This window comes from Gracilinanus agilis, chromosome 1 (genome assembly GCF_016433145.1).
Source record: "Gracilinanus agilis isolate LMUSP501 chromosome 1, AgileGrace, whole genome shotgun sequence".
Classification (NCBI taxonomy): Eukaryota; Metazoa; Chordata; class Mammalia; order Didelphimorphia; family Didelphidae; genus Gracilinanus; species Gracilinanus agilis.
In genome coordinates this window covers 119358598-119386583 of record NC_058130.1, presented here as the reverse complement: position 1 = coordinate 119386583, position 27986 = coordinate 119358598, and the positions used below count along the sequence as shown (strand labels likewise).

Genomic DNA, 27986 nt, shown 5'->3' with positions numbered 1-27986 from the left:
CAGATGAATTCTTACATTTTCTTCTGTATTCAATCTGTTGCAATATGTTGCTTTGCTTGATGAAGCAAAATGATTTGGTTGATGAAGAAAAATCTAGCCTTACAGAGATATGCAACTGGAAAAATGGCATATACTTTAATAAGCAAATAACAAATTATAATTATTATTAAAAGTTTTGCTCTCATAGATCCAATGAAAAAGTGTCAAAGAAACTTCTTCCCCCTCCCCCTCGGAGGGCCTACACACAGTTTTTTGAGAACAACTTGTCAACAAGATTAAGATAAGAACACATAAACAAAACAAAACAAATCTCCATTTGCCTGATATTTAAGACCTTTTATGATCTATTCCAATTATTCCTATTCATCTTTATTTCAAACAGCTTCCTATCTTGTTCTCTATACAGTTAGCCAAACATCCAATTTATATTAAATATTCTTCTTATAGCTTACTCTTGAGACACTTCACCATCCTGATAAGTTTCCTTTGCACATTTTCCCATTTATTACTTCCCTTTTTGAACTGTGGCGCCAATAACTGAAAATACTCTTGATGTGTTGTCTAATCAGTGTAGACTATGCAATAACTCTCTCTGTTTCTGTCTCCATATATATGTATATAATTATTTATGTAGATATAATAGTCATCTAGCTATTGGTAGAGAGGAAAGGTAGAAAGAGGGAGAGAGGCAAGAATAAAAAAGGAGGGAGGAGGAAAGAGATATATGTGTATATGCATATTTTATCTTCTAATCGAAAAGTTATACATATATATATATGCATCATGCCTTTATCCATAAGTTTCACAGTTCAACATGTATAAATAAAAAAGATGTAATAACTTGTAGTGGGATTTATTTTGGTATATTTCATATATTTTATTACATATTTTAATTTTTAAATATTACATATTTATTACATATTTTAAAAATGTTTTGATACTCAAGAAAGAAAAAGGAAAAGGAAAATATCCATGGCTACTTAACTTCCCTCTCCCTTCTAGCATAGCTATAAGAAGTTAAGAAATTTAAGGAAAGAGTGGACTTAAGCCAGGGATGTGCTTTTTCAAGCATGCAATTATGAATATATTTTCACTGTTTTCTTACTTTCACTTTTTGTTATGTCAGATGAAGATTGGACTAGATGACATGTGAAAAGGCTCATTGTTATAAGGTGATCCATTCATATTCCTGGCAGAATAACCTTTCCTACACAAAGATGGACATGTCATTCTTCTACTAAAAAATTTTCGGGGCTCCTATTGTCAACCAAACAAGTTTTAGATTCCCTTGCTCAGTATTTAAGTTTCTCAAAATCTAAAAACATAATAGTTTACTTGCCAGAAGAGGTGTGATTAACTTTAATCTATATTTTCAGTGATATTTTATGTCACTGTCCTTTCTGCATTGTTTGATAAGTAGTACATTTTAGGGGATAGGGACCAGACCCCTTCCCATCTCTCGCTCAAATACCTACCTATATGTGAAAGCCCAACTTGAATAAAGGTAAAACTGCCTCATTGGGGACCTTTGGATATCATACAACTCTGACCACCTTTCTAATCCACGTATCATGTAACAATGGGCATTGCATCTCTTTATGATTGTGCTCTATCCTCAAGTTATCCAATAAGCTTCACTAAAGGAAGTTTCTATACCTTTTCCAAACTATATACCTTCCCCAGCATTGCATCGATTATCATACACTTCAGATGGAAGCATTTAATAGTTATTTGATGAATGAATAAGTGTTTTATATAATTAACTAAATCAGATATCATTGTTTTACCCAGAGAGGAAAAACTTTCAGCTTCTTTGAACAAAGAAATAAGAGGTTATTTATTCTTTTGCTGGTCTACCTCTTTCCAACTCTGCAAATTTAAAAATACTTTCATTTCCCTTTCAGATTTTTACTGTTCTGTGCCTCAACCCACCTTTCACATCATCTGCCTGGAGAGATCTTAAGAAACTATAAATGATTCCTTGGACTAAGATAAATATCCATACCTCTGGGTAGTGGGATGTTATGTAACCATGACTATAAAATAAGAGAATGTATGTTAGAATGAAGGATGGGAAAAGAATGTGGAAACATGACATGTATGCAAATCTACCCCCAGATGCTAGAATATCCCTGTGATTGAATAGAAAAATTTCATTTTGAGATTCATCAGAATGCCAGCAAGTGGGAAAGTCATTGGCAAGAGTTGAGTTTGCAAAGGGGATTCTTATCACTTGCTTTTTCCTTTCTATTATTCTCAAGTGATTCATAGAGTGACAGACTTGCATGTTTTTCATTCTGTTTTTGATCTGCTTTAGAAAACTTTTGCTTTCAGAAAGTCTTACCTTTGTCATCCATCTTAGTAATGGAGCAGCTGTACCCAGACTCCAAGTAGAATTTAAAGAACAAAGCTTCCTTAGCATTGTCTAGGATGGTGATGGCAAACATATGACACGCATGTCAGCAACGACACACAGCCATTTTCGATGACACCTGGCCACATGTGGCGCAGAGAAGTATGGGGCCACATACCAAGGATAAAACATTTGCTGTAGTGTACTGTAGACACTCTGTGCACTATAGATGACAATTCTACCTATATTAACTTACCTATTTTGGTTTGTAAAATACAGTTATTATTTTTATTATTGTGTATTTATTAAAACAGTTATTACAATTATACATTTTGTGATTCAAACTATAAATATCGTGAAATTATGTCTTTTTTTTCTTGAAGTGACACACAACCCAAGTTATGCTCAGTTTTTTGGTGAATTTTGATACACCAAGCTCAAATGTTTGCCTATTACTGGTCTAGGACCGGGCAACAGACTCAGACTAGAATTCACCACCATGTAAGGTTGACTCTCTTATTCCATATCAGGTTTTTATTAACAAGGTAGAACAAAGCCCACTTGACATGGTGGGAAATATCTCTTAAAGTTCTCAAGAAATGGAAAAAGAACCTTAGTTTGAATGCTAGTTTTCACATTAACCTGTATGTCCTTATGAAAAATTACTTAGTTTTTTTCCCTCAGTTTCTTTAAAAAAAGGTGCTTGAATTAATCAACTTTTACAGTATCTTCTAGCTCTTTGCTTTCCAGAGTGCCCACTCCAATGGAAATTACATTCCTATTCATGCTGTTTGTCGGTAGATTTTTCTCCTGTACACATTGATCCAGAAGGTAAACGAGACATACTCTTTGCTCCTTGTTTTATTCAACACTCTATTGAGATACATCACCCTGTTCAGATCCTTAAATCATCATTTTTTTTCATTTCTAATTCCTTCTCTTTTTTCTTTCTCAAGAATTGTAGTACATGAATCACAGTTGGTCTCTACAACCCAATTCCTGAAATTATGCTAGCTGACTTCAAAATACATACTAATATTCTCTTAAAAACTCTGGTCTCTCACTTCATGAGTCTCAAACTTCTATGACTTAGACATTCACTTTATTTCACCAACATATGGATGGTTCTACCCTTGTTCTCATGATCACCCACAAAAATCTCCTTTCCTTAATCAAAAATTCTGAAATTCCTCCATCCAACCCTAACTTTGCCACAGAACCTCTTCTTTTCCTTCATTCCTGAATTTATTCTTTGTCTTCAGTGACCTCCAGTGCCTTCATCCATCAATGTCCTCCTAATGTATTACTTCTCCTCAACCTTCACTTTCTTCCTTTCCCAATTTTAACTATATAGTTAACCAGTTCAATTTTAAACTGTAATGCTTGTCCCTGAGTATTAGTGTTCTAAACCTTCTAATGTACTGCCAAATAAAGCTAATAATGCTAGTTGCTTACTAGAGAGAATATAATCTCCTTGATGGTAACATATTTTATTTTTGTCATAATATCCTTAGAAATTACCCAGTACTGTAGTACCTGGATGATAGTAGGGCCACTGTTTTTTGACTGATGATCCTATATGCTGATCCATGATACACCAATATCTGGTTACCTTTTCTGAAGGCTTCTCCTTAAAACAGGAGGGAGGATAAAATTCCTTAAAGCTATCAACTCACTTATTTTCACCCTGAAGTTGAGACATATTTTTCTTCCTCTTCCCTTTGTATTGTTATGAGTAAGATTAGATTAGCTAGTTATTAGGTATTGATTATATATTGATTAGGAAGTACCTAGCAGGAAGGAGCTGGAGCTGGGAATTCCAGGTTGGAATGAAGGAGGAGGAAGTCTGTGTGCTGTGTGTGGACTCCATTAGTGGTAGGCTTTGGGATTTCTCACTGCAATCCACTGATGATGTCTGGATGCCAGGAGCTACAGTTGTCTCAGGAACTAAGCAGTATACCAGGCCTATACCAGGGGGGAAAATGTTTTGCAAACATTACTTGAACTCAGTGAGAGGCCACTTTCTTACTTTGTGATTCTAGGTAAAAGTTATTTCTCTGTTTTAGAGCTTCAGTTTTTCATCTGTAAAATGAAGGGGTTGAACCAGAAGACCTCAAAATTCCCATTCATTTATAAATCTATGACACAGAATATACATGTATATGTATACATATACCATGTGCACATATGTACACATGTGCACATGCACACATACACACAGAGAAGTGGGACATAGGAAGAGAGAGAGAGAAAGAGAGAGACAGAGAGAGAGAGAGAGAGACAGAGAGACAGAGAGAGAGAGAGACAGAGAGACAGAGAGAGAGGTTTTTCTCTGGCATTTTAAATTGTAGGTATTATGAATCAGCTACAATCAATCAGCCATCATTGATTAAGTACTCATTATGTACCAAGAATTATAGAAAGAAACAAAGAAACAAACAAAAACAAACAAACAAACAAACAAACCTTGCTCCAAAGAAACTTACATTCTTTTGATGCAAACAACATGGCTGTACAAAAAAAGTGTACAAAAAAGTATAGAAAATAATTCTCTGAGGATAAATATAAAATGGATTCAAGTTAGGTAAATAGAAGATTGTGAGGGAAGGACACAAGAAATTGAGGGATAAAGATTTCCTCTGGAAGATAATATTGAAACTGTGACTTAAAGGAAGAGAGAGTCTTCATAAAGTAGAGGTGAACAGAAAATTCGCTTCAATGAAGAGAGCAGCCATAAAGGCTATGGTTCTTCATACCCATCTCCATTTAATCCAGAGTGATTTATTCATCCCTAGAAGGAAGCTGTTTTTTCAGTGTTATGAAAAGTGACCTAATAAATCAAAGATCTAAAGTTTTTGTTTGGTTTTTTTTTCACATCATGCCATGACTGGTCTAGCTATGCCTTAAGTCTGATAAGACTTAACAGTACTTTAAGATTGTAAACATTAATCTAGTAAAACTGACAGTTAAGGCAGATTATTGGTATTCCCTTGTATTGTACTGTAGAATAACTAAAATGCTTTTTTGTTTGCTTAATAGCAAGCACTTGTTTTCCAGAGTAGTTCCAGAAAACAAGTCCTTATATATTCCCTATCCCTGACTCCCTCTCTACTTGAACATCTCATTTTATTTTTTTTGCTGAATCCATGTCTTGCAAATACCAGGCTTTCCAAGGAGTGGGATTCCTATAACTGAGTTGCATCCCTGCCTCCTATATGTTGCCAAACTGTTATATATTTCCCAAGGGAAAGCTGACACAAGTTGGTGACAAAATAAAGCAACAACATAGGAGAAGGATAACCCCCTTTTTGTGGAAAGGGATTGTATCCAAATCTAAATTAGCCTGGGCATAAGCCAAAAGAATTCCATCAAAATGGGAACTTAGTATTGGATCAGCAAGTAAATTATATAATGTCAGAAAAGATGTGTGTAGCAATTCTTATGCTATCAATCTGGATCCTGTACTGATTCACTGATAAGGTTCCAAAGAGCAGTACTGTTTCTTCACTCACTCAGTGATGCTAATAAGCCTTAGGAATCACTTACTGGCCTATGGGGCACAAATGCTTTTGTGGGTCAGTCCTATTTTCTGACTCTGAAATACTTGGTGTTAAGTCCCTGCCCTGCCTTTTGGAGCAACTTACAGAAGTAGACATAACTTACTGAAACTAATTTCCTATTGCTAGACCCCTTAATAACATGCTCACACTTTCCTGATGGACTGCCTTTATTTTGACTTTCAGCCTATACAAAATCTTGTCTATTAAACTGAAGACTCAGCCAGAATTTTGTCTTCAGGATTCTGAATTTCCATTCTCCCCTCTCTTCTTTCTCTTTTTATTTATTACTGAGACTTTTCCAGATCACCTAATGTTAAATAGTAGCTTTAAGTAGTCCTTCCTACTATCCTCTTTTAATCTTTCCAAAATCAAAATCCTCTATATTTTTAAGGGACTTGGAATGAGAGTGGGATGAGTTCACATGATTTTCTTTCCTTCATTTAAGTATCTATAAAATCTTTTAAAAATTATCATCTAGCTTTCATTTGATAACCTTAATAACCAATTTCTTCCTAATGGAGAACCCATTACCTCCCAAAGCAACTTATAATATTGAAACTTAAACCTCTTTCTTTGTAACTTCCATTAGTAGGCCCTACTTCTTCCATCTAGTACCAAGCAAGGAAGAGAAAATCTCTTATCTCTTCCACAGGCCAGTCCTTCAAATATTGAGGCAGGAACTGACCCACTTAAAACATTGGAAGAGAAACTTAGTGAAGTTGTTCATTCCAGTGTTTTAGGTCATTTACCTTGGCCATTTTTTCCCTAATTCTTTTTACTAGTGTGACATGAAAACAAAAACTCTGGCTAATTTGGAATTCATATTCTAAGATTTGTGTTAAAAATAGTTTACTATGTGCTTGGCATTATGCTAAGTGTTTTATAATTATTATTTCATTTTGTACTCACAATAACTCACCATTTTACCCATGAGGAAATTGAGGCAAATGGGATTTAAGTAACTTGCCCTGGGTCACGTAGTTAGTAAGTGTCCAAAGCCAGATTTGAATTTAGATATTTCTTGACTTTCAGGCCTGGTACTCTACATATTGAGCCATTTAGTGCTTTTTTTAATGAAATATATTTTATGATGAATTTAATAAGAATGTATTAGATACATAGTAAGAGAAGCACACAAAAGGACTCTGATGAATATAAAAGGGGAAAATATATTTCCCTTACATATCAATCAACAAGGATTTGTGACCATTCAACATTTGTCAAGTTCTTCTAAGCATTCAAGGGACATCTTGTACCTTCTCACAAGAAACTTACAATTAATTTAGGGAGACATGCAATAAATAAGTCTACGACAGCAACATCAACAACAAAGATAACTAAAATTTCTATAATACTTTGAATTTTTCAAAGCACATTCTGTATATTATGTCACTGATCCCCACACAAATTTGTGAGGGAGGGACTATTATTATTCCCATGTTACAGATGAGAAAAAGCTGAGTGACTTTCCCAGGATTACACAATTAAATATGTGTGAGGCAGGATTTGGACTTAGATATTCCAATGTCCCCAATTCTAATACGTATGCACTGTCCTATCTAGCTTCCTATATTACTTCCATGTATATAAAGAAAACTTTTATTTTATTCCTAAACATGTACCTTCTACTCTTATAGATGACATTTTCTCTTTATACTTCATGAATATCTGTGAATGAAAAAATAAAATCACCTGGTGGCCATTTTATTCCCTTGAGAACAGTAGAAGACAATATATAATTATGTGATAAGTTGTATTGTACTGCATAAGTACTATAATACTTCAGTGGGATTTGACCTGATCCTGAAAATAAGGGAGAAATGGATAGTGAAAGGTTTTAATTTTTTTTCAGGAAGTATTTAGAAACTTAGGAGTATTACATAAATATTTTCCATTATCATTTTTATTTTCTTGTTCTATACTTTATGATTTCATTAGTCTAAGTAACTCCAAATGTACAAAATCCTTCTATCTATGCAATCAACAACTCATATTAAATTTATATGGGTACTAGGAAAACTACAATGTTAATTGACTTAGTTTGGGTCACATAGGTAATATGTGAGGCAGAACTTGATGCTTAGCCATCCTGACTCCAAGGCCAATCTCCATTCCATTTATTACCCTTATTTTTATACATGTTTTTGTCATTTTGATTTGCTACTTCTTGACATGTGATTTCATACTGGCAGGGCTCATTGGGATAATGTAGAAATAACAGTCTGCTCCAAAAAAGTTCTGTTAAAAATTTGTTATGCATATCTGAGGCATATTGCTATGGTCTGGACATATAAATGTGCAAAGTGACATTAAAAGGAGTTTAACATATAGTGAAGAGCCATAAGAAATGATGAACAAGATGATCATAAAAACAAACCTGGAGAAACATATAAAATGATGCAAAGTGAAGTAAGCAGAACCAGGATGATATCATATATAGTTAACAACAATAATGTATGATGATCAACTACAAATGAATTAACTATTATCAGCAATATGAGGATTCAAGACAACTCCAGGAAACTCATGATAAAAAAGCTCTCTACCACCATATAAAGGGCTGATAGAATCTGAATACAGATTGAAGCATACCATTTTCCACTTCATCTCTTTAATGAGTATTTTTTCCTTCTGTAAGTTATTTATGTCTTCTTTCAAAACATGATAAACACAGAAATATGTACTGCATGATGACACATGTATAGCCTATGTATAGCTTCATGGGGAAGAGGCAGGAAGGGGAAAGAGGGAGAAAACATGGACCACAAGATGTCAGAAAGCAATTATTAAAAATTACATTGACAAATTTTAAAAATATTGTAAGCAATGAGATACACAAATGATAGGAAGAGATGGAACACTTGGAACACTTACTTTTGTAAAATAATTTTAGAATTAATAAAATTTTGTAAATGATACAAAGAGATTAAGCAGCTTGCCCTGGTTCATACAATTACTTAATGACAGAACTGAGATCAAAAATTAAGTTTCCTTGACTTCCAAGTCAGGCATATTTTTTGACTGACATCCTTTCATTTTCAGGGGGTAGATGGAGGGAAAAACACATAGACTATTTAAAAAAGATACCTAAGAATCCCCAATTTTCTCAATATCAATGATCGTTATTAATAAAGTAATTTACTTCTGATGCCAATTATATACATATATGATACTTAGGTTCCTAAGTTGCAGCTGATTTTTATTAGCCCACTTTCATGTCAGACTTCATAAATCTTTGAAAAATCACCCTTTGATGCATTTTCAATTAAATTCAGTTAAAATACTTGTTCAAACAAGGCAGCTTTCCTTTGTCCTACTCTCCTTGATCAACTTGGCTGATCCAAGAGAGGTAATTAGGTTTGTGCATATTTTGATTGATGCGATGCATATTTGTAGTAATAAACCATTTATATTCTATGCGTTCATTCAAAATATTCTTTTGAATATTGAATTTTAAAAGTTATTTGTGATTATTTCCCTTGACCCATTTTTCTTTTCTCCTTGAATCCTCTTTAAAAGAACTGCACATCAATAGAATTCATGAATTTTCTTGACTTTTTAGTGTACCAGAGAGAATACCTCCTAACTGACAGTAGTTCCTGATTTAATTTTTTTCTCTTATTTTTGTGACATTCAAGAAAACAGATTTGTTAATCTTCTTTGCTGACCTTTTAAGTTCAACATTTTTATATCATTATAATAATTTGAAAAAAAATTAAAATGTGAAGCTGTGAATGAACTTAAAGATTATTTGGTTCAATCTCATCATTTTATGAAGAAGGAAACTGAATCACAGTAAGCTGGATCGAGCTTTCTAATGTCACACAGGTGGGAGGTATCAGTGCCAGGATTCAAATCCAGTTACTCTTTATCCAAATCTGGGATTCTTTCAAGTATTCTATCCTTCCTCATTGGCTGACAGATACTGAGATCTTGTGGTCATAGATACTGAAAGTGGCAATAATACTTACATTTAATCTAGTCCAAACTATTACATCTTACAGGTAAAGAAACTGAAGTCCGAGAAGGTTTATTAAGTGGTCTGTCCAATCCCATTGTCTTAGAGATAATGTACAGCAGAGACAGAAATTGAATCAGAATCTACTGATTCAAGATCCAGTTAGCTTTACATTATGTTATATTACTTTTACTATCCCTTATTTTTTTTTCAGTAGGGAAATGAAGACGAACACACTCATAAACTCATTAAGTAATTTGACCAAGGGCACAGTAAGTTAGTGGAGAGCTGGGCATATAATTATTGTTTTCTGGCATCCAAATCAGAGTTATTATCCCTATTACTATATTCTCTCCTAAATGTCAGAAATTCCTTCCTTCCTTTTTTCTTTCTTTCCTTCCTTCTTCCATTCTTGCTTTCCTTCCTTCCTTCCTCCCTTCCTTCCTTTCTTCCTTCCTAAAGCAAAAAGACATAGAGAAGGTTCATGTTTACCCATGTGAGTAAAGCAATTACTTGATTATGTTTTCAATTAGTTCAACCAAAATTATTGAAATGGTTATATGTGTAATTAGTGAATAGAAATATAGAAAAAATCTCTATGGAAAAAATATGTTGAGTTTTGAAAATTAATATATTACTCTGTATTGATATCCTGGGCATATTTTTCATTGGCTAGTATAGTGTGCATCTTTTGTAGCATACCTTACTATTTCAGGAGTCAATGAGATATAGATTTCTGCCTATATGCGTAAAGATAAATGACAGGTCAAGAATTTGTGTGGTCTCAGATTCATTTATTACTCATAGTATATTGAAAGTTGCAATGCAACAGTTATTTGGGTAATGTCTCTTCCCAAGTAGAAAAGTTGCATTAGATTCAGTGAATTATTAAGCCCCTCTGGTTGCATATAAAGAGTTAATGGTTTGCATTGAAGTAGATTATAACAAATTGTAATGTCTTAGTTGCCCTATAAAAGATTCAACTAGTTTCTTTTTCATTTTGTAACCTTTTCAAGAAATTTTACTGTGTTCTCCACCATTTCCCTCCAGTCCCAAACCTCTAAGATATTAGAAGTTTCTTCCAAGGTCATTCTCAGGATAATTCTCAACAGCTCTATTGGGCTGTCCATCCTGAGATAATAACCATCTTCCAATATTAATGAATGTGCATCATCCTTAGGCTAATGATGAGAAACTGCCCAGGATATACTTTCCATAGAGATGAAGCTTATCTATGTCTAAGGGTGGTAATAGTTTTAATAAATGTTGAAGTCAATTGTCAAAAAAAGCCAGTCTTATTCGGAAAAACTATCTACAAACTTACCTTCAAGTAGCCAGTTATAGTAACAACCAATTCCTGTCTTCTACTCCAAGGCTAATTAATTATAAAACAATATGCTTTAATAAGTGACACTGGAAATCAAGCTTTTTTTCACCCTAGGTAAGATCAACTTAGTCCCAGACTTTATCCTGTAATAAAACATCCACTATTGAGGAACACTTGGCTTAGTCTGTCCTGCTGCCAAATATAGCTGTTGTTGAAGATTCACTGTTTTCTGTATTCACATACAAAGCAGCTAAGGAGATATGTGTGTGGCTCACAGGCCTCAGAGGAATTTGGGAGGCAATTAAGTACCAGTCTCCATCATCTTGGGGCTGGGCCAGCTGTGCAATGGCCCACACTAAAACTGACTTGAATCTGGAAGTTATGTCTGGCTCTGCTTTCATTTTTTAATGATATAGTGGTAACGTTTATCACATAACCATCCATCTAGAGAGTATTTGCTGCCAAATTTGCTGAGGAATGAGTAGGAGATGTTAATCACTTCTCTAGCCTCTGAATTTACCCCGTCAAACTGTGGACAATTGGTATATGGAGTGAAAAAAATGCAGGGAGAAGGGAAAGACCAATTTATATGATTAAAATGAGCAATTTACTAATTATTAATTTAGCAATGATTAAGTTTTCTAGGATAGCACATTCTTGTTATAGATGACAATAAATCTATAATATTAATGGCCATGAGCATGGTAAGTTCAACTAATTGGTTTAGTGAAATAAGAAGTGATTTTTATTATTAAATGTTTTTGCTGGTTTTTCTTTCTTTTTTTGTTCTTTATTTTAGGGTACTATCATTTGTATATCAATAAATATTTATTTGTTCTTTTTTGAGTATGCATGTTTAGATTTTAGAATTTGCATAATTCTGATGATTTTTTTCTTTCATGTTTTTTAACATGTTGCTGAGCAGTAACATGATGCAGTGGCTAGTCAGGAAGACTATAGCTTCAGTTTTCCTTCTAATATATACTAGATTTTTTGATTATGGGCAAATCTCTGTGCTCAACAGTATTATTCTCTTAGATCACAAAGCATATACCAGTTGCTTCCAAATTATACCAATTAAATCATGAATCCAGAACAGAACAAGTTAAAACAAAATACACAACAATCAAAAACCAAACTAACAACCTCCTGCTAAAGATATGAAAAAAAAATCCTGAAATGGAAAAAGTTTCTTGTCATAAGAATTTTAAATAGACCATACAGCATATGGTGGAAATTGAAGCTGGTTTCATAATGTACTTCTAGTGTTCTAGCAACCTCTTCCAACTCAATTGCCTATGAATATCATCATAAATCCTTCAGACTGCTAATAATTGCATTTGTAAACTGCATAGTGAGAAAAAATATGCAGTCAGCAAAGAGCAAAGTACTAATGACAAGCAAATGACAAGCATGAATAAAACTAAAATCATGACCTGCCTGGCATAGTGAAACCCAATATGCAGGCTAAAATATTTAGACCTGAAAGTTATTGAGGAATTAATTGTAATGCACTCCTACTGCCTGCACTAATATTGAGAACATATAAAAATATTTTGAATAATACCATGACTTTGGAAAGAAGACATTCATTATATTGCAGGAGTCTAACCTCAAGACTCACTTTAAAAAAATACAGTAGTTCCATCTGCTTCAGTTTACTCATCTGTAAAGTGGGGATGATAACACTTACTTCACTGGGTTATTGTGAGCAAATATGAAATAATATTTGTGAAACACTTTGTAAACCTAAAAGCCATATCATTATTATTAGGTCACAATGGTACATTTCTCATAATTGGCCCTTTCACCTATGTGTCATTATCTGAAGTTGTAGCTTCTTTCCTTTACCTGTAGCTACAGTTAAAAGAGTAAACCCAAAATAATTACAAACAATGAATTACAATCTAGTCCAATAAACATTTCTTATCAGAATGAATTATTGGAAAATAAAGAGACACTCAATGATAGTTGATGTTTATAATGGTATATTATTTCAATTTCATTTGCTTTCAATTTTTAAAATCTTTATTTTCTTGACATTTACTTTTATATCACTTATTTTCTATGTATATCCTTTACTTCATATGAAATTTCTTAGCCATAGTGACAATTATTTAAAAGAAAAAAAGTCAGTTTATCAAAATTAATCAACACATTGATCATGTCTCAGAGTATATAGTGTTCAAAACCTATAATCTCTCAGCTATGTAATAAATAAAGAGTAGTATATTTTCTCAATTCTTCTCCAAGATAAAATTGATTTGTAGGAATATAGTTGGGGATAGTCTGGTTTTCTAGAGTTAGATGAAAGAAGGGAATTTTGAGAGAAGCCCTGGGAAAGGAATCTGGGTAAGAAAGGAACTGTGTGTCTACAACTGGAAATAAGCGAACTTCACTTCCTTCTTGAATTGTTACCATGTTGGAATGAGGTTTTGTCTTTCTACCTTCAATTCCCATCAAGCTGAAGGAGGGCTTTTCCTCTGAGAGATTCTCCCTAGAGGGTGGGGATTTTGTGGAGAAGTCCTTGGCATCTAGGTAAAGGATTTACTTGGAAGGAAACAATTTCCCTGAGTCCAGGTTTCATCTGCCAGTGGTCCAGCTACCAGAATTCCTATTGTTAAGGTAATCCAAAGCTTTCCATCTATAACTCTGGTTATTTACTACAGCAGTCAAACCCAGGGTTTTCCCCCTTTCTCTCTTATTAATTGTTGGTAGTAACTTTAGATTAAGTCAGATAGCATTGAAGGGGTGGGGGGTTCTTAGATAGCACAGGGAGGATTAAGTAGGGCCCATAGAAGAAAATGAAGGCTCTCTTTCAGCAGGAGACTTAGAAGTTGGGTGGAGTTAGTTTAGATAGTTCTGGGTCCTACCTACCAGGTTCTTTCTTCCCTTTTAAAAATAAACTTTATTTTCATAAGCCAAGGATTTTTGTGCTTCACTGGCTCTGGAGAGTTCCTAGGTGGGTTGTAACATCTAACATCCCTCTAGGACTCTTCCACATTACAGGCTAATTATATTCAGATCACATTCCATTTCATTTTATTTTTTAAATAAGGATTTTTGTAGTTACTATACATATATTTTTGCTAATTAAAAATTACTCTATATACATTTTCTCTGAAGTACTATTCCAAAGTATATATATATATATATATATATATATATATATATTAATTTTTTCTCATGATATAACCATATTTCAGTACAATCATATACACTGGCCTTTCTTCTTTGTTTATCCATACCCCAAAGGATGATGACGTGCTTTTTATCTTTACTGTTATATATAGTACTGCAATGGATTTGGTTTAAAAGGGATCTTTTAGTCATTTACCTATTCAGGGTATATGCACAACAGTAAACTCTCTGGCTCAAAAGCTACGAATATTTTGGTGCATTTGTAGACTATACCCTTAAAACACTTTATACTGAAATGTAGTTTGATAGTAATCCAAAACTGTCGACACGCTAATTATTCAAACTACTTTTTTTGGTTAGTACTTGAGATAAATCTAATTTTGAGGCAAAGCCAAAATGGAGGAGTAGAAAAAGCAATGCAAATAAAATCTTGCAATGTTACCCTCCAAACAACTTTAAAATGATACAGCAAATAAAATTCTGCCACAACCAACAAAAGGTTGAGGCAGCCCAAGAAACTTAAGTTGGTAGGAAAAGTCAATGACACTATGGTGGAGGTTGGCCTGTACTTCATGCAGAGGTAGCACCAGAGATGGGCCTTGGAGATAACCCCAATAGCAAAAGCAGCTGCAGTTTCAGGAACTCTCATCCCAGAGACATAGCAGGGCAGAGTAAAGCACAAGTCCTTGGGGATTCAGTGGAGCAGGGAGCTAGTTGGTCCCAGTTCCAGGACAAAGAGGAATGATAGTGCTTGAGGCTGAAGGGCAGTAGAGGTCCTTCCTACATTAAAATAAGAATTCAGACCAGGATAATAGCAAAAACATACCTCTCTGGATTGAGCTATTTTTGAAATATCAAAAACATACAGGACTCCAAAACTAGCTCTGAAGTTTTGGACCAGTGATGGACAAATATTCCTCATGGGCCAGATCCTGGCCACAGTTTGCCCATCACTGCCTTAAGCAATTCCCGAATCACTACACCTGGATGTGGGGGCTTAGTGATTAGGCAAACTGTGGCCTGGATCTGGCCCATGGGGAATAGTTTGCCCACCACTCTTTTGGACAATACAACTCCATGCCCTAAAGTGAGAAAAAACCCAACATAAAGTTCAAAGTCACACAATAGACTGGAAAAATGAACAAATACAAAGATCTAGATGATAAGATATTGCTATAGTGACAAGAAAGATCAAGATAGAAACTCAGATGTAGATAACAATATAAAAATCTTATAAGCAAATCCTCAGAGAAAAAAATTAAACTAGAATTCCCAGAGGAACTAAAGAAAGAAAAGAGAAAAGGGTTGGGAGTGATGCAGAGCAATAGTGATAACTTTAAAGGGGGAAGGAGATTCTCTGATACCTCTGGGTTCCACATTGACTTGATGGTACAAGCATCTGGGAGAAGAATCAATAATACACTAATCTTGGGCATAGGGCAGGCAGGATAACTTTGTCTGCTTGACCTTGGAATCTCTATCCCAGTGGTAGATACCTGTGAAGTCTGCAAGTAGTGAGTCCTGGGAGCACCTGTGAGAACATGGCCTTTATGTCAGGGGTTCTCACTCACCCACAACTGGGGGTTGACTGCTGAAGAGGGAAGGACTTCAGTGGCCCAAATGCACTTATCAGATACCCACTTTGTCTCAGGCTGTGACTTTGCCAGTAGAGAAACCGAGAGGGAACATAAACTGGTGAGTGTGTTTTCTGAGGGGCAGAACCTCACAGCCTTTATTGCCCACAGGGGAATGGAATCTCTGACTGCTATCCCAGTAGAGGAGGTGAACTGTCTGCTTGGAGTGGCAGAACTACAAAGGGTGGTAGTTTGAGTTTGAGCTGGGGAGAGCAAAGATTATAACAGACCATGGATTCTAGAATTTGGAAGAACTAAGTAGGTCTCAGGAAATAATAGGTACAAAAGATTCTGAAACCTGAGGAATCACCACCCCACCCCCCATAACTTGGGAACAGAGTCCAAATCAAACACAAAACTGACAGTTAATTTTATTGTTTTGGCTGTTAAAAATCTGGGGAAAAATAGGAAGCCAAAGAGAAATAACTCAGAGAGATATGTGTGAAGTAAATTATCTAGACAAGTTATGGGCAAACTACAGCTGAGGAGTAAGAAGTGGACCCCCCCCCCAAATGTTCTATCCAATTCCATGATATTATTCCTAATCTGATGAATACAATGAGTAGAATACAATACAATGAAACTTTGAAAGAGTTGCCTTAGAAACAGACTGGCAAATGAGCATTTCCTTTCCTTTGACCCCCTCTTTAATACATTTGCCCATCAAGGAACATGAATAGGCAATTCTCAGATAAAGAAATCAAAACTATCAAAAAGCACATGACAAAGTGTTCTAAATCTCTAATCATTAGAGAAATGCAAATCAAAACAATTCTGATGTATCACCTCACACCTAGCAGATTGGCTAAAATGACAACAAAGGAGAATAATCAATGTTGGAGGGGATGTGGCAAAATTGGGACATTAATGAACTAATCCAACCATTTTGGGTGGCTATTTGGAACTATGCCCAAAGGGCTTTAAAAGACTATCTGCCTTTTGATCCAGCCATATCACTGCTTGGATTATACCCCAAAGAGATAATAAGGAAAAAGACTTGTACAAAAATATTTATAGCCACGCCCTTTGTGGTGGCAAAAAATTGGAAAAATGAGAGAATGTCTTTCGATTGGGGAATGGCTGAACAAATTGTGGTGTCTGTTGGTGATGGAATACTATTGTGCTCAAAGGAATAATAAACTGGAGGAATTCCATGTGAACTGGAAAGACCTCCAGGAATTGATGCAGAGTGAAAGGAGCAGAGCCAGGTGAACATTGTACAAAGAGACTGAAACACTGTGGTACAATCGAACATAATGGACTTCTCTACTAGCAGCAAAGTAAGGATCCAGAGCAAGGCTGAGGGACTTATTAGAAGGAAAACTAGTAACATTCAGAGGAAGAACTGTGGGAGGAGAAACACAGAAGCAAAACAACTGCTTGAACACATGGGCTGATGGGGATTTTTATTGGGGATGTAGACGCTAAATGATAACTCTAGTCCAAATATCAGTAATATGGAATTAGGTCTGGATCAATGATACATGTAAAACTCAGTGGAATTGTGCATTGGCTAAGGGGGGTTAGAGGGCTTTGGGGTAGAGGGAAAGAATATGGAATATGTAACTAGGAGAAAATATTCAAAGTTAAAATTAAAAAATATATAAAAAGTTTGCCCATCACTGATCTAGACTTATCCTGAGCACCCCAATGGTGGGGGTGGGAAAGAGGTGTTACAGAGTAATCTGTCATAAACCATCATCCCATGGCCTCCTCTGCCCTCAGCATAAGTGTCAACATGGGAGGGTCAGCATAATGTTGCCATGAAAAAATGCATGGCATCCCATAAGAAAATGATTGGCCAAGGAAAGGGAAGTGGTATTGCCAGGGTTTTCTTAAGGAAGGTTGGGAAGCCCAGTAGCATTCTGAGCTTCAGTACCTCCTATGGGGCTGGTGTTCTCTCTGGGCTATGGCCATGGTGGCATAGCCTTAGTCAGTCAAATGGAGAATCAGATTAAGAAAGGGCTTTTTTCTTTCTCTTTCTCCCCCCTCTCTCTTTACTAATAAATACTTATAAATTGGGTGATGAGCATCCAGATTAATTTTTATGTGTAACAGATAGGTAGATAAAGAGATAGATAAAGAGATAGATAGATAGATAGATAGATAGATAGATAGATAGACAGACAGATAGATAGATATAGGGACAGAGAAGATCTGGTTTCAAATTCAAAGGATAGTGAAATTAAAACTGCAAAGAAAAATATCAAATGGACACAAGCCCAAAAATAGTTTTTGGAAGACTAAAAAAAAGATTTCAAAAACCAAATGAAAGAAGTTCAAACAAAATGAGAAAAAAACATTAAGAGCAATATAAGAAATCAAGAAAATTATGAATGATTACCCAATTGGAAAAAGAGGTCAAAAACTCACAGAAGAAAATAACTCTTTAAATTTTTGAATTGGACAAGGAGAAACTAATGATTTTCTAAGAAATAATAAATCAAATAACAAGAAATATAACAAACTAAGAAATAATGAAGCAAAATCAAAATATTGAAATAATAAAAGATATGAATATCATGTTAAAAAAACAATTGTTCCATAAAATAGATTGAGGAAGGACAATGCAAAAATTGTTGGACTCCTTGAAAGTTTTAATTAAAAAAAAGAATTTAACACTATACTTGAAGAAATTATTCAAAAAGGTTGCCTAGAAGATCTAAAACTAGAAGATAAAATAGAAGATGAAAGAATTCATCTATCACTATCACAACAAGAACCCAAGATGTAAATGCACAAGAACTCATTGCTAAGTTAGATAATTACCAAGGTAAGGAGAAAATACTACAAACACCAAAGGGTAAAAAAAGAGCTATACTCAGAATAATATAAAACCCACCACCTTCCACCTTGAATATTAAAAGAATGAAGGGCATAGAACACAATATTTCAAAGAGCAAAGAAGCTGAGTATACAACCAAAAATAATACACCCAGCAAAGCTCAGGATAATTATACAAGGTAAAAATTAACATGTCATGAACTAAAGGATTCTCATTTATTCTTGGATAAAAGACAGAATTCATCATAAAATAAAATCTTTAGGAATCATAAGAAGGTAAATAGGAAACATAATTTATATGAGATCTGACAAGATAAAATTTTTTCCCTCTTATATGGAAAAATGTTATCCATAACCCTTAAGAATGATATTTCTTGAATTGTTTAAGAGATGGATAGATGGAAGAAAAGGTCAAGTTGAATATAATGGAATGAGTTTAAAATAATAAAATAGGGTAGCAAGTGATAAAATGGAACAATTATTTCATATAAAAGAGGTATGAGTGAAATAACTATCACAGAGAAGGGGGAGGAGGTCTAATTGTACTTGTACTCTATACTCATCAAATCTGGGTTATAAAGGGAATAACTAGAAGTGAATGACTTCCTAATGTATAGAGAAATAGAAGTGTGAGGGCATAGGATAAGGGAGGAACTAAGAATCCCCTCAGGGGAATAAGGAAATATAAGAAGGGAATGTAGATTAAGAGAAAGGAGACCAAAGAGATAAAAAAAAGGAGGGATTCCTAGAAGGGAGCACATATCAAGAAATAGGAGGTCAAAGTGGAGGGATAAGGGAAGGTCTCTCAGGAATGAATAAGAGAGGGATTTTTAAAAGAGAATTTATATAAAGAAATAAAAGGGCCTGGGGGGAATAAATGATGGATTTTTGCAAGGTGGGGGAACAATAAGAACTAGGAGGTAAGGGAGAAGGGATAAGTGAGGGACCCTTAGAAGGGTAGGTTTACTTAGAAATAGAAGGGCAATTGGAGAAAAAAAGGAAAGTGAATTGGAGAGCTATTAGAAAGAAGAAATGGGACAACTGAGAAACAATAAAGCAAATAAAGAGAAAGCAAACAAATGAAGAAAAATGGAATGGAGGGAAATACACAACTACTAATTATAACTTTGAACATAAATGGGATGAATTCACCCATAAAATAGAAATGGATAGCAGAATAGAGCAAAAATGAAAACCCAACAACATGCTATTTACAAGAAATAAAATAAAAAAATGAGAGACTCACATAGAATAAAAATAAAGGCCTGGAGCAGAATATACTATACCTCAGGAAAGAAATAAAGGAGGAATAATAATCATGACCTCTGACACAGTTAAACCAAAATATATATGTCCAAAAGAGATAAACAGGAAAACTATATTATGTTAAAGTACTGTAAATAATGAATCATATTAATATTAAGCCTATATGCACCATATGTTATAGCATCATTTTCCTTTTTTGAAGGACATATTAAATGATGTACAAATGGAAATAAATAACAAAACAATAATAATGGAGAACTTTACTTTTCCCCTCTCAGAATTAGATAAATCTAGCAAAAAAAATCAGAAATTAAAGAGTTAAATAGAATCTTAGATAAGTTGAATATGATAAATATCTGGATAGAATTAAATAGAAATAGAAAAAAGTATACCTTCTTTTCAGCAAGAACATTTATCAGGGCACAAAATCATTATGGTTAAATACTTCAAAAGAGAAATACTAAATGCATTCTTCTGAGATAATAATGTAACAAAAATTGAATGTAATAAGGGGCTATCAAAACAAAAAGTTAAAACTGACTGGAGTCTAAAAGAGTAGGTTAAAGAACAAGTCATAGAAACAATAAATAATTTATTTAAAGAAAAAGATAAGAATTAGGTCTCATATTGAAATGACTGAGAGAACCTTTACCAAATTTCTGGGAATAAGTTATCCCCCAATTTTTAAGTGCACAAAATATATGAACAGAAACCTTTGAATAAAGAAATCAAAGTTAAATATAGGTACATGGAAAAATATTCTAAATCATTATCAATTAAGGAAATGCAAACCAAAAGAATTCTGAGGTATCATCTCACATGCATCATATTGGCTAAAATTATAGTTGTTGGAAGGGATATGGAAAAGTGAAGACACTAAATGCACTGTTGGTAGAACTATGAATTGATTTGATATTTTGGAGAAAAATTTGGAATTACATCCAGAGAGGTACAATAATATATATCCTCAAATTCAGCTGGGTCAATTTCCCAAGGATATGAGGGGGAAAGGAAAAGAACCTATCTATTCCAAGATATTTATTGTATCTCTATTTGTGCTGGCAAAGAAATAGAAACTGAGAGATTGTCCATCAACTGGGGAATGATTAAATAAATTGTAATATATGATTGCAATGGGATACTACTTAACCATAAGAAATGATGAGCAGGCTAATTAAAAAAATGATAACAACTTGAAAAGAATTATATGAGATAATGAATAACAAAATGAATCAAACCAAGACAACACCATATCCAGCTATGAATTTAATATTTGAAAAATAATTTGTGAGTGTTTACTTCCATACAATGAACTGAGAAATGGAAACATGAAAGATGAAATCTGTATATTTTTCCAGATGATGTCTTCTGTGATGTGGGGAGAGGAGGGAGAGACTGAAAAATAAGTTTAAAAATTGAATTTGAAAATATTTAACAATAAATGAAAATATAATGATACAAAAATAATTTAAAATTATGATTTTAAAGAAATTGGGGAAAACATATCAACTGATGTGAAATGTAGTAAGCAGAACAACGTCATCATCCATAGTAACAGCATTATTGTATCAATGATTATTTGTGAAATGCTTAGTTACTCTAATCAATGCCATGATCCAAGAAAATTCTGAATAACTCAGGATGAAAAAATGCTATCTCCAGAATGAGAATAGGAGAACTGTGAGTGAAAATTGAAATATAAACTTTTCACTTCATTTTTCTTGCTCTTTTTGTAATATGACTAATATGGAAATATATTTTGCATGGTTTCACACACACACACATATATATATATATGCGCATATATATATATATATAATTGATATCATATTGCCTATCTCCTTAATGGTTGGGGAAAGATTATAGGGAAGAAAAAAGAATTTGGAGTTCGAAATTTTAAAAAAATGAACAATATACATATATATGACACATCTCATTTGATCCTCCATGTTAGGTAGACATTAAAAGTATTATTATCTTCATTTTACACAGAAGGACCCTGAGGTTCATGGTAGTTAAATAAGTTTCTCAGGTGTTGGACAACCAATGAGGGTCCAAGGTGAAATTTGTCCAGGTTTTCTTAACTCCAAATACAGTGCTCTATTATCTCTGCAAGAGAGGAAAATGGAAAGTCACTGGAGAAGACAAAAAAAATCAAAAGCCTGAGGAATAGTATTTGTGGAAAATTATGCAACCCATAATTCCTAATGTTTCTAGGTATTGGTTATGTTTGTGTATTTGTACACAATAAAGAACAAATTCACTACCTATTTCTGAGAGTTGAAATTGAGATGACAGCAATTAGCTCCTGCATTTCTATTTGTAATTATCTTAAATTTGCTTAAGGCTGAAATCTTGCTATTGTTCAGGGACCTATAGCATTATTTAGCTCCTTTGCAAAAATTATTAATTCTACTCTAAGTCGAGTTATAAATGAGTTTAAGAAGATGATGGGAATACATTTACATGATATGGCATTTATGAATTATTATGTGGTAAAGCAATATAGGGGAATTAAGTGAGGGCATGACATCATCAGGACTACATAGAGTTTATTATTCTAGGTTTCCTAATTGTTTTTTTTCATAATCCAGTGGAGGTAGAAACATTGTGTAATGGAATCAGCCTATTGTTTTTGAGTCAAAGAACCTAGCTTTGAACCCCATCTATACCATTTAATAGCTATAGGACATTGGGAACATAGTTCCATATTTTATCTTTAGTTTCTTCCTTGGTAAAATGAAGGATTTAGATTCATTTCCAGGTTAAATTGTCTTAGAGGCAGGTAGGTAGCAAAATGAATAAACCCTGGAGTCCGGAAGACTTGCATTCAAATCTGACCTTAGACACTTGCTAGTTATATAACCCTGGGCTATCTATTTAACCTCTTTCTTCCTGTTTCTTCATGTGTAAAATGGTGGTAACAAGGGCACCAACCTTCCAGGCTTTTCCTAGGGTCATACAAGTAGTAAATGCCTGAGATCAGATTTAAACACATCTTCTAACTTCAGGCCAGGCACTCTATCTACTGCATGACTCAGTAAATTCATTCTGATAATTTTTGAAAATTATGATATATATTAGAAAACTATTATTTTAAAAAAATGACATTTTCCTTCCTTTATGTATAACAAGATTCTCAGTTTTTATATGATCACTTAAAAAAATAAGAATTTTGACTCTCAAACTTCAGCCTGACCTGTATCCTGGCTGTTCCATTTCTGGGCTTCATTTGAATACGCCAGTTGGGGCTGTTTTCCAGCTGTGCTGTACTTCTGGGATGCAGAACACTCTCACTCAGACAATGGGGTAAGGGCATCGAATGGAGTTACCTCCCTCTGACTTCTGCTGATGTATTTTTCTGCCTAAATGAACGACTAGTGCTTTCATTGACTGAAGACTACTCAATGTGCTTTTATCAAGAGCCTTTAGCATTTCCTGTGGGAATGAAAAATCACAATTAGGACAAGAGTAATCAAAAATCTCGAATTTAAAATGAAAGTTTGTAAAAGGGGGTGGAGGAATGAATAGTGACTTAATTTTCACATTGATTATATTCAATATTCCAAGATTATTTCTATCTAAAACAATTCTGCTGGTTGGATGATTGTTTAAAGCTGTTTGTATAGTTGAATGGTGCTTCACATCTGATGTAGACTCTGTTGCTTAGGGCTTTCTAAGAACAGAATCCTGGTGACAAAAGTACCTGCTGGATGCAAAGGAAATATAACTAAAAGCCCCAGCAAATGAAGTAGCCTTATTGAAGCTTCTATGCTGCTCCCCTTAGAGAGCTGGATGGTTCAGAAATGTGACTTGGTGAACTTAGGAGGTTAAAGCAAAAAGTTACTAAAATTAAAGGTGGGAGTTGGGTGCTTATATGGACAATTTTTTTCAATTTCAAGGTAGCAAATTGTCCCCCCTATTAACCTGTTCATGTACCTTAGGAATTCATGGTGTTGTCACAAAGAGGAACTAGGTGAACACATACAGGTATGTAAGTGAAATTAAACTAACCTGGAGTAATTCAATAAGTTTGACCTCATTTATTCAATATTGATTCATTCAAAAATATCAATTAAATACTTAGTGTGTGCAAAGCAGTATGAGAGGTACTAAGGATGATGCATATTAATAGTACATTAATTTATCTATCACAAGTCATTACAAGAAGGAAAAACCAATAACAAAAATTTCTAAAGAAAGAGTGCAGGAAGAGTACTGACTTTCAGTAACAGGGCTTGAGATTAACTACTGCTAATGTCACTAATTAATAATGATGATGATGATAATAATAATAATAATTTCATTTGCATACTGCTTTACTATTTGCAAAGCTCTTTGCAGAAATTATAATTTTATCCTCACAAAAACATTGAGAAATAGGTGTTATCCTTATTTTACAAAAGAGGGTAGATTTACCTTATTTACCCAGGGTCACACAGTTAATAAGTGTCTGAAGCCAGATTTGAACTTAAGTCTTCCTGACATCAAGTTCAATTTTCTTTCTACTACTTCACCTAGCTGCTTACCCTTTACCTTGCATTTTGCCTTGAACAAATCACTTAAACTTTCAGTTTATTCACCTGCAAAATAAGGAATTTGGACTAGAGGGCCCCTTCATTCCCTTCCAGCTCTCAATGTATGATCTTAGATTCTTATGTTTTCCTAGGAGAATATCAGAGCATTTAAATGACAAAATGTTTGAATTGTTTCTATTGTTTGAGTTAATAAATCAACAACAAAGCTGATCAACTATCTAATTCAATATAACCCATTAATTTGTGCAATCATCATCATTGGAACTTTTATATCTCTAAATACAGATATATAATATATATTACATATGATAATATATATTCTATTATATATCTATATTTAAAATACTAATTTGATCTACAAAAAGACTGACATAGATTGGATAAAAGTATGGTTGCAACTCTGCTCCATTCTTTTCCATGACTTGCTGGGTTTGCTAAGAGAGATCAATCAATTATATGCTAGGGCATTCTTTTAATGATTTATCTTGGAAAGATTGATCCATTTTGGGGATGCTCAGTGACTCCAATTAGAGCTTGCTCTCCTAAATGCTGAATACCCTGGAGAACAACAACATTGATGGCAATCTCTTTTCAGAGTTTGAATTAATGAGCAAAATCTTATTTCTTGCTTTCTTCAGTCTGAACATTTAATGTATTGACATGCTAATTACTTTGAAGTACTTACATTACCTTGCTTGAACATTTTAGCCTGCAAATTACAGTCTAACAACATCACACAGTTGGAAAGGTACCTCAAAGCCAATCAAAAACAATCAATATCTGAAGGGGAATCTACTCTTCAACACACTTTCAAAATGGTCAGCCATACTGAGATTGCAGATCTCCAATAAAAATAAACCTAGTATCTTCAAGGCATCTCAAACCATTTTGGTACAGTTCTAAAGAGTAGGAAGTTTTCCTTATGTTAAATGTGAATTTACCTTGTGCCAACTTCCATCCATTGGCTCAACCATCTGGGACCAAGCAGAAATTATTTAATCATCCACAATCCCTTAAAGAGTCCTTCAAATGGCTTTATCCCTGTTAAATCCTCTCTTCTCCTTAGTAAATATCCAAGTTTTTTCAACTGCTCTTCCAATGGTATGATCCAAAGACCTGTCTTTCTCTAGATGCCCTTCATCATTCTAAGACATGGTATCTAGAATTGATCACAATAAATTATATGTGATTGGACTAAGTCAGAAAATGGAAGAATAATCTATTTTATAGTCTTAAATCCTTTTTTTGGGGGGGGGTATATTACAAGTGACTTATATTGAACTTGAAGTACATGATAACTCCCAGATTTGCTTTTTATGTGTAGGCTATTGTTATACTGGTATAAAGACATAGGAAGATTTCAGAGAAATGAAAGTATAGATGGAAGAGGGATTGTATGCCCAGGCCTAAACTGGTTGTATTTGGTGAGGGAGAAAGCACACTCTCCTCTCACAGGCCTCTATGCAGTTGTTGTTGGTATAATCTATGCCTCTCCTCCCTGACAAGCTTGGTAGGATAAGCTTGTCAGTTATTCCTTTCTAACAGTTTGCCCAGGCAGGGAACCGCTGAGAGGTTGTGTGGATGGTTAACCTCTCTAGGTCCCAACCTGAGGTTGGAATATTTGTTGATGAGGGCTATTGATTAGCTATTGGATAATGGCATAATCTGACTGCATATTGATCTTCCATTCCCAAGGGCTTTGGTATAATCACCACTCAGGAAAGGTACTTGATGGTAAATACTGTATTTAAATCTATTAATGGGGTTAGGAAATAATGGAATGGGATTGAGAATTTAGGAACCCTATTTCTAATTAAGTAGGCTAATGATCTAGGTTATTGATCAAGGTTTGGAGTTGCTAGGTTTAATAGAAACGGGAGGTTCTTCACTCTCTCACTAACTCTGACCTGACTTGGCCACAGCCAAGCCAGAGATTAGGGAAGGCTGGTTGATGATTTTGATTGAAGATATCAGTAAACTGTCTCAGTACTATTAACAATGATGGTGATTGCTCTCCAGCTCTCTATCAGTAGGATTACAGGTTACAGGTTTCAGGCCTACCCTTCACCCTTAACCTCCCATCTTCCCAAGTCCCTGCTCCAATTTTAGCCAGTTTGTCTTGTCACTTGGGGGTATTTATAGGGCTGGGGCCAACTGCTTTTTGCCCTTGGCTCATAGCACCTGGGGATATTCCGAGGTTCTCAGCTGCCGATCCTGTCATTCAAAGTGGTATCTATCTTGTTCCAGATAATCATTTCAACACTATCAGATATGTTTTTAAAAGTTGCTTTTTTCAAAACCAAGCTTAAAATTTTCAATTAATATAGATTTTATTTTATTAGCATTCTAATATCAACAATGTGAATTTTTAATTTATCCTGGAATCACTCCATAAATTTATAAAAACAAAACAAGTGGTAAGTACTGATAAACTTGTTATGTCCCACAAATGCTTACTAGATAGTTAGTAATTAACAAGTATTTATTGAGTGCCTAATATTTGTTAAACTTTATAATGTACTGAAAACACAAAGAAACAGTCTTCAAAATATAGAGGCAAAACAAAATTCATGATAACTAGCAATGACCCAGAATGCAGGTAGGAATTTAGCTAAGGCTTTACAGAAGGGATGGAAGACAGGAAATAGAGGAAAAAAATTTCAGAAATGGGGGTCATCCAGTTTACATTTCTGAAGCTGGAAGATAAGAGTATCTTGCATACAGAATAGTCAAAAATCAGTGTCAGATATAAAAATTACATTTTAAAAAAAGTAAACAAATAAGCAATAACAAGATAACTTGGCTTTTGATTTGGATTACCACTGAAATATTAAGATTTGCTTATGTATTTTGAAAGAAAAATATAAATAAGATGGCACTGGCAAGTTAAAAAGGTGCTATATTTTTCCTCCACTAATAGAATTCAGATTTTTGAAAGAACCCTTATATTATCCTTAACTGAATACTGTTCAGAAAGGAGCCATAGAATTTGAATCCTGGCTCTGCTTCTTGCTATCTGTGTGGACTTAACTTTTTCGTACCTTAGTACAAAACAAAACTTAAACATAAAATGAAGTAGTGGACTGGATAAACTCTAGGGTCTCTTCCCCCTCCAGCTACTAAGATATATTCCATCACCTCTTCTGCAAGCAATACTGAATTCAAACTATTTCAGGGTAATAACAACCTGCTTCTTTTTCAAGACCTACCAAAAAGGAGATTTCACCTTTGGCAGTGATATCTTTGTGTAAAAGAAAAGAAAATCTTCCTTTTAAATTTCTCTCATTCTAAAATTCAAAATATTTTCTCCTGCCTTCACTATCTCTGAAAATGAAGGACTGGAGATGATCATTGTGTATATTGCTAGCCTCTCTCTGTCTTTCGGAGTATACAGTTTAAATTAACCTCATATTTTATAACTAATT

General features: G+C 34.2%; 1 pseudogene; it reads right to left on the bottom strand.

The window, feature by feature from the left end:
- LOC123248311 overlaps nucleotides 1–23342 on the bottom strand; it is a 55200-nt pseudogene extending 31858 nt beyond the window's left edge.
- Nucleotides 23343–27986: the final 4644 nt, after the last annotated feature.